The sequence below is a fragment of the Cyanistes caeruleus genome, chromosome 1 (assembly GCF_971803275.1).
Source record: "Cyanistes caeruleus chromosome 1, bCyaCae1.hap1.1, whole genome shotgun sequence".
Classification (NCBI taxonomy): Eukaryota; Metazoa; Chordata; class Aves; order Passeriformes; family Paridae; genus Cyanistes; species Cyanistes caeruleus.
Window position 1 is genome coordinate 67,238,283 of NC_141701.1, and position 8,769 is coordinate 67,247,051.

An 8,769-nucleotide genomic window follows, 5' to 3' on the forward strand; every position below is an offset into this window, starting at 1 on the left:
AAGACAGAACCAAAGTTTTGGCAAAATTTTGACAGAAAACTGCTGGGTTTTCTAGTAGGTCTGCTCTCCACTGACTTTTTAAAGTGAGATATGTAGACAGGTCTTTGATAAAGAACCAATTTCCATTGTTCCTGGGAATTTGTTTTCCAAAATGCCTTTGTGTGTTTTGTTCCTGTATGACTTACTGTTTTGAAGTCTTTTGGTTTGAAGACTTCAAATTCAAATAGTTTTAATCTCAGCATGTGCACTAGAGAACACTTTTTCTAGTCATGATGGCATCATGAAGAGAAATTGTTGCATTGAGTTTGAACACAAATTCCTTGGTGGGGGATAACTAGATAAAAGAAATACAACCAACAGAATCTCAAAACAAGGAGCAAAGAGCAGTTCCCCTAATACATCAGAACATATGTGATAGTTAAAGCTCTGGCAGCAGCAAAAAACATTATTTGACTTGATTAATTCTAGCATGATTTCTTTGCCTGTTTCTTGTTTCAGAAGAAGAATTTTGTTCCCACAAATAGTTTGTTGGTGGTTTTGGTTGTTGTTGTTGGGTTTTTTTTTGAGGAAGGGCTGCAGTATTCAGTTTACTTGGATTGATAAGTTCATGTTATTTTTCCATGCTTGCTGTTGCCTAGTAGTAATGTAGCCTTTGGTGTTCTTAATAAAGATGGCAGTGCAAAATCAGTGTGCGCTTGCTGTTAGAATTGTTTATTGAGTTGTGGAGACTTGTTTGCCTTTCTTTGCTAGTCCTGTATCTCTACTCTTGGGTTTGTTTTTTGTTTTGGTGTCAAAAAGGGTAAACAACTGGTTGTTTATTTGGTTGAAACTGAAAAAAAGTCTCTGAAGGCTCTACACTAAAACACCTGTATTACTGCCACTTTTTTCACTATTCCAGCAATGCCAGAACATACAGTTTCATTCAATTTCAGAATTGCAGTTCTTTGGTATTTTTCAAGGCCATGCCTTATTTTTTGCAGTTGAGACTTATTAACAGGAAAAGCCTCCTTATCCATGCCTTCTTTCCATCTGATTGCTGGAATGTTTGGGTCTTTTAATTTCTTTAATTTTGTGATTTCAAATTTTCTATGTGTGAACATGCAAAGTGAAGTGTGCCAGTTGCAGCATGTCAACCAAGCAGTAGAAGTTGCTTAAATCAAGGAGGATTTGATTTACTTGTTTTTGACAATCTAACAGGAGCTCTGTGTTTTTAAAGAGAAAATTCATTAAGGCTTTCTGAATCCTAACTGTGACATCTGTGTTCTATGTCCATATCCATTTGTAAATTACAGAAGTCAGTATTTAACTGGAAATTATAAAAACACTAAGTGTCCATCTTTTGTTGGAATTGGTCTGCTTTTCTGGAGATACTGGAATGTTTAAATGTGTACTGGAACACTGCATTCACTCACACTGCATTTTGCATATTTTGCCCCTCATTGTGCTATGATCTCACGGGATAGTCCTAAGCATGATCTCTTTCCTGTTCCTTTTATTCTCCCTGCAGAGTGCTTTGCTTCAGTATGAGATCTCCTGTGAGTCATTTCCATCAGATTACATCCTGTCACTTAAATGAAAAAGTGATTTCTTTTTTGTGAGACTTTAATAACATGATCTGGTTCCAAACAGAACTTATTTGAAGAAATATTTTTAGCTGTGTTTTCCATGAGACTCACAAACATCCTCATTCACTTTCTCACAAAACAATTATAGCATCAGCTTAGCAGGCAATTAGCAGTAACTTGTATTTTGTTGTGTATTTTTCCACTAGGGGAGTGTTGGTGGCTGAAAATTACTATATTCCTGTTGGTAAGGAATCTGATGCATGGGTAGTTTCGTCCTATATTTCCTTTCCTCCATAAAGCTTAATTTCAAGCAGATGTTCTATGCCTTCAGAGTGGCACTGTATAATTTTAGGCATGTGGTAGATGTTATGTGTGGCTTTTTGGGTATGATCAACACAGGTGTTGTAGGATGTGTTGCTCTCAATTTCTGTAGGCAGTATTTTACTGTTGGTGGTATTTATCTTGTCCATGTAGAGTGAACCAGCAGGCTTTGCAGGGTAGGAAGAAAGCTATTAACACTTCTGTTGCTGCTTCTGGCAATTTTGTCAATCTAAACTCTGGTTTCCATTGACTTTTCCTACAAATTCCTGAGAACTAAAGTTTTCAGCTTTCTTACAGTGCACTGTTTCTTGTGCTTCCCCAAATGGAGTGTGTTTCAGGCTTGGTTTTGTCTGAATCAAAATGGATGCAAACATCTTGGAGAAACAAAGGGAAACAATTGTCAAGATCTATGTTTGATTTCAAAATGAAAATTTACTTTTTTTGCTCTTAATCATATATGTTTCCAAAACAGTAAGAAAAATATACTTGCTTCTTTCTTTCCTTTCTACAACCTATAATTTGAGATTTATATGCTTCCTTACTAAGCCAGAACATTTTCATCACAGAACTGGTAGCTTTAGTAAGAGGTACACTGTAAAGTGGGAATTGACTTCCATAGAGGGCTTCAGGGCTCTGAATTGATACTTTTGGTGAAAATGTAAGAACTGTGTCCTAAGGCTTATATTGTCCTCATGCTTGCACTGTAAGTGTGCATTTGGTTTGTATTGAATATAGGATGAATGACTAGGTAAAGTTTTTCCTGCCTACATAACTCTGACTTCTGAAAATATTGTGGGAAGTATTTAACCTGCTGACATATGCTTGGAAATGTTGAAGTATTTTATTTAGAAAATGTAAAAAATGCAGCATTTTGACTTTTCAGAATAAAATGTCATATTTTGAAAATGTGTAAATGTGCCAATATAATAAAATTCTATCTTTCATTTAGGCTAAGCCACTTTGCCCACTTTGACTTGGGTATGTGGTCAGTTTTTCTGAGACAGGTCATCAGATTAATTTTCTGTTCTCTGATGTGTTCTTTGAGCTCTAAAGAAGAATTGTTATATTTTTCTATTTATTTTTAATTATATGAAGTATATAATTTAATTTGGTCTCACTTCTTTTAACAGTTAAAGCCTACTGGCAATTGTAGCCTATATGTATGCATATATAATATGTGGAGGTAGTCTGCTATTTTGAACTGCTTTGAACTGATCATATGTTTAAAAGCTTTCCCTCCAATTAATCAAACTTAATATGTTTTTTCTTCTTAAAAACAAAGAAAAACAAAACCAATTTGATTTACTTATATTGTGTTATAGTCTATCTGTAGATTCCCTTTTAACATGAAAAATTTAATCTGTTAAATAGAGCAAAGTATGATAACTGTGATAATGCCTGTTCTCTTTTTATTGCAGGAAGAACAGGGGTGGCCTCCAATGACCAATGAAACCAAGGAAAGAGAAAAAATTTTCTGCTAGAAAATGTATCTGATCAAAAAAATATAATGCTTATATGACACTTATTCAGGCAGACTCCTTTAAAGTCTTTACAGGCAGGTGTCGAGTGTTAAAAGAAGAAGGAACAGTTAAAATTTCTTCTTCTTAAAAAAGATGTCTGGACTTGCTCTAACAAGCCAATGCTTTCCCATTAGTCCCTAAGCTGGATGCAGCACTGCTGTGGTGTCTCAGGAAAGTAGAGGGCCAGAACCCCTTCCTCGCCCTGCTGGCCACGCTGCTTTGGATGGTGCCCAGGACACGTTTGGCTCCCTGGGCTGTGAATAACCATGGCTGGGTCATGTTGAACTTCTCATACACCTACAATCCCAAATCCTTCTCCTTAGGGCTATTCTCAATCCATTCTCTGCCCAGCCTGTATTTGGACTTTGTACTGCCCCAACCCAAGGAGGACCTTGCACTTGTCTTTGGGGAACTTCAAGTTTCATATGAAGCCATGTCTCAGGCGTGAGGTGTTATATAATATATATCTGTAACAGATACATCCGTTTGTCTCCTTGCTAACTGCTTCATCATTATCAAAGAAACATTTTTCTCCTTAGATATGAATAATCCCTACTGAATACTCCACCTGTAGGAAAGGAGAGAGGTTAGCAGGTCATTCATGATGCTTTTCTCTGTTGAGCTGTAATGTACAGCAGAATCAGTTAATTTTGTCAAATTTTAGACATTTTTATAGAATCGGAACACTTTCAAAAAAATATGCTTGACTACTTTAGCTTCTTAATAAGTTATATACATGATTAAATAAGCTGAGAAAAAAACATCACTTTGAGAGTGTTTTACTTTTAAACTAGGAAATTATGAAGTGATTGTAAATAATAATATATTATTAGAAAAGTGGGAGAAATTTTGGTTCTTTTTCCTTTTTCTTCACATTAAATTGGCAATTTAATTGCAAAGTTTGCTGTTCAGTACATTTTAGTTTAGCAGTAAGATTTGCCATTTAGTACCATGTGCTTTAATTGGAAGAGTATGAAACTTCTAAATTAAGTTGTTAAGCCTTTTTAACATACTGTACATGGCAATGCAAAAGACAGATTGTTTAAACCAGAATGGGAAAATTTGTGTCCAAATGTTATATTGTATATACCGTTTTTACTGCAATTAATGTTGTACTAGAATGTGTGCTTTATATGTTTTACTTGAAACAAAAATGTCACACTTTAACCTTACTTGTAAGTGCTGCAAATTGGAAGCATTTGGCGAGTTTGACACAGATCTCCTATATTTATCTTTTATTTATGGTGTAAACATAAAGCAATCGCTAGTCTAATTTTTAATCATAATTAGTGAAGTCATGCTTGTCCTTTTGTTTGTCTTTGAGGGAAATGGGGGTATAAAAATGAAGGGAATTTGATAGGACATGCATCTTTCATTGATTAGCTTGACAGAAAGATTGCTGTTGTGGTATGGCAAAATTAATTCCACTTGCAATATGGATTCAACATGTCTTTTAAGTATAATTTTTATGGTGTACATTCTCCTTGGATAGAATGTAACCTCAGTTACACTCTCAGTGCAGTTTAACAGGGTTGCATGGTACAACTGACTAAAGAATTATCTACCTAATGCAAATCCCATGGAAGGGATTTGGATTTAATAACCTTCAACTATGTCTTCAGAACACCAACTTTACACAGGGTGGAAAGCAAGATGCTTTCCTGTTACTTGTACAGTTCTTCATTGGTCAGTGCCAAATTAATTTCTGCAAGACCATCGTTATCATGCAGACCACCCTTCATTTCAGAAAAGATGTCTCTTACAGGTTAATTTATTATTTTTTCCTCCATTTTTACAGTGATTTTTACAGTGGGTCCCTCCTTATTTCTAACCTCAAACCTTTCTGCTGACAGAAATGTCTTTTCCAGTTAAAAATAGCTCTAGGATAAGACAAGTGAGAAAGCAGATTTCTTGTTAACTTCAGGGTTTTTATATGAAATAATCATGGATGCTGCTGATTTTTCTTCTTTGTGAAAAGGTCAGTGATATTTCTGTATCAAGTACCATAGTGGTCAGAGGGCATGCTATTGGAAGGAATTACTTCCTATAGACAGAGGTCCCAGCTGATGACAGGAAAGTGTAACAAATGCCCTCCTAGCTAGAGTGGCAGTCTGTCAGTCCTCATAGTCTGTCTCCAATGGTGACACTGGGAGATGTGGGTTAAGAAAGGCTTTGTGCACTTGTACATGTTCCCTGGTCCTCTGTCCTTGTGTTTTTCCAGGATCTTTATCTTTACCACAGCTTTATCAGACATGTGAGAGGGTGCATCCTTGCCCAGTCCTTTTAGTACATGCCATGCAGAGTTCCTGAATCTGTCATTGAGCCTTCTAATACTGTCTGCCTTCACAGCCTCCTGTGGCAGCACAGTCTCTGTTGTCCAAAGAAACACTTTTATCTGCTTTGGGTTTTCTCTCTCCCACTGCTTTTATCAAGTGGCCACCTCCTTCTTGTGCTGCAGGATTTGCTAAACTGCAGTTTATCCATTGCTTTCGTGACTTTATAAACTGAAGTCCTAACTTCCCTCACACTGTTTCTGTCTGAAATGGGGTCCCAGGTTGTGGGGTTTTGTTCAGTCCCTGAGATCTGGGTGTGCAGCCAGCTTGGCTAACCATGCTCTGTTTGTGAGCATAGTGTGTATAGGAGGAGGCCAGCCCTATGGTGCTGGACATTCTTGGGGTTACAGGACTGCTGGTACTGAATTTCAAATATGATTTCTGTGGTGCTACCAAGGTCTGCCACCTCTTATCTCAACAAAACAATAATGTTGTTTTCTACCTCTACAGATATTTTCATATGAAAATCTGAAATATAATATATGCATATATATTAAGGAGCTCCTCTTTAAACGAGGGTTGCAGTAAGAAAGAGAAAAAAACACTGTATGTTTCTAAGTAGACACTCCTAAAATATACTGTACATTAAATGATATTTTGCACTGCCTCATTCTTTTTATATAAACCATTAAATCTGATTTTATTATATAAGAAGTTAAAATTGCTTGAATCAAGACATAGCTTGGGATGCTTTGGGGTTTGAGGTTTTTTTTAACTATGATGTTTTGATTATACTCTTAAAATCTGCAGAGAAAAAGTGATTACAATGTTATGTTCTGCATATGTCCCCCAAGTACACAGACTTTTTACAGCTAAAACAGGAAAGTGATGACATTATTATGAGATAGCCTATATATAACCTCTATATAATCCATTTAATATAAAATTATACTCAGCAAATGGAATTTAGGTCAGAGAGCACACTGATTCCTGTATTCTAAGCATTTTTAGGATTGTATATATTTAGGATATTATGGTATTTCTTAGTATTTTTAGGATTTCTACTATGAGTAAGGAATTACCCATGTTTTAGTTCTTTAGGTACAATAACTAAATTTTCCAGCTGACCACCTAAATGCTTTGAGAATTTCTTCCTGAAGCTTGATAAATTCTTGTGGCAAATTCAGGAGTTGTCCACATTTAAACATAATCCTCGAATTTAATTGAAGTTACTCTTAAGAATTTTCTCACTGTAGAATAATAATGGAACCTCAATTCTAGAATTATTCTCATTAGCCAGTGTCATGACACTATAATAGAATAAATATTATATTTATATATAAACATATATAAAATATATTGATATATAAATATAAAATGATAATATAGTAAATTAATTACTATAATAAATTAAAAAGAAAAAGAATACACTCTCTGATCATAGTGTTACAACAAACTAACTTCTGAGTTCAGTTTTTTTGGGGAATAGGTTTCTCTAAAACCTGTGAATGTTCCTGAGAACAGGAAATATGTTGTGTTTGGCTTTTTTTCCTCTTAGCATGACAAAGCCAATAAAAATAGGCTTATATAAGAAGGATGCAAAGATACCACTGTAGCACAGCAATTCAAAATAAACCTGATAATAAAATGACTTTCTGCTGCTAGGGGAGACCCTACAACATGACATTGTAGTATTGTGATACCTTTTCTTATGGACTGTTTTCTACTGTTTTATGTTCATATTCTATGACTCTAGATATAGTTCTCAGTCTTAAAACGGCTTTCAGCCTTTCAAGTGTGCTCTGAAATTTCTGGGGACTAGCCCATTTTCAGCTGGCTCTGTGGACATGTGGCAGCATGCATGCATCTGCATTATGCAACTGTTCATGGAGCAGAAAGCAAAAGCGATTTCAAGAAGAAAGAGCTGTTTCTTAGGGTGTATCTTTGATTTCATGACACTATGTTGCCCACAGATGCTGCAGGTCTCCCTGTCTCCTTGTTTGGTGACTGCAATTTTATTTATTGATCTTCTCCAAATATGGCTTTGCTCTTGGTAGCTTTTTTCTTTACCCACATCCAGAAGAGTCTTTGTGCATGTGATTTCAGACTCTGGATTGCACTAAATACAAATAACTTCTCTGTGCTTTGGATTATGAGGAAACACTTGTTCTAGGAACTTCGTGCTTAAATGTAGGTATTGAAGAGATGACTCACAAATTTTCAGGGAAACCATTTGGGCTTTGAGGAGACGAGGGATGAAGAAGGGCAGAAAGAAGTCAACTAAGTTTTAAAACATGTACTGCTTTTAAAATTCCCTGATGGCTCAGTGCATTAGTTGGCATGTCACACCACATTTTCTGAGCTTCTTTGTGTTATGTCACACAATGTGACAGAGATAATCTTTGTGACAAATCATAGAAGCCAGTGTGTCAGTGGGGAAATAGAAAACTGACAGATTGCTGAAGAGTCACATAAAATCACTCAATATATTTATGTAAAAAGCAGCTTTTTTGAAATTTAGAATTTAGAAATGCTCTTGATTGTGAAGCCTGTTCTTCAAGCAGACTAAGCACTATTGATTAAGAAAATTAAGAAAAAAGATGAAAAATCTGACATAGAAGGGGCTCTGGATGGTGCATGGGAAAAGCCTAGACTGGAATGGGGAAAAGGGGATCCAGGCGCATTTTTCCCTTCTGCCCCCATGGCACAGTTGTCTGAGATGTTCATTCCTTGTTTCTGCCCTGCAGTTTTACAGTCTTAAAGCTTCCCACTGGAAATAACACTGAATCCTGGGTAGCTCAGGAGCAGCTTCTATGATGAGAGCCAGGGGACATTTTGCCAGCTATACTAAAACAAATACCTGATATTTGCTCTGAAACAGACGCAGGCTGGAGCAGTAGATCCTCTCTCCCACCTCCCTTTCTGTCTTTGCACTAAATAATGATGAAATGTTTAAGTTTTCTTTCCTGGTAAAATGCTGATGTTGCTTGTGTATTTGTTCTCATTATTTGTATTCATCATAGTTTGTAGTTTCTATTTCAGAGACTCACCTTTTGCCTTCTGAGTTTTCTATTTTGAAAGTGTCTCTGT

At 36.0% G+C, this 8,769-nt stretch overlaps 1 long non-coding RNA gene across 2 annotated transcripts in view; it reads left to right on the plus strand.

Moving 5' to 3' along the window:
* LOC111925364 (uncharacterized) overlaps positions 1-6,332 on the plus strand; it is a 33,248-nt gene extending 26,916 nt beyond the window's left edge. For both annotated transcript variants that reach the window (XR_015289074.1, XR_015289063.1), the window contains one exon: positions 3,305-6,332. This is a non-coding gene — a long non-coding RNA (uncharacterized LOC111925364). The remainder of the gene's footprint in view (positions 1-3,304) is intronic.
* The last annotated feature ends 2,437 nt before the right edge of the window (positions 6,333-8,769 follow it).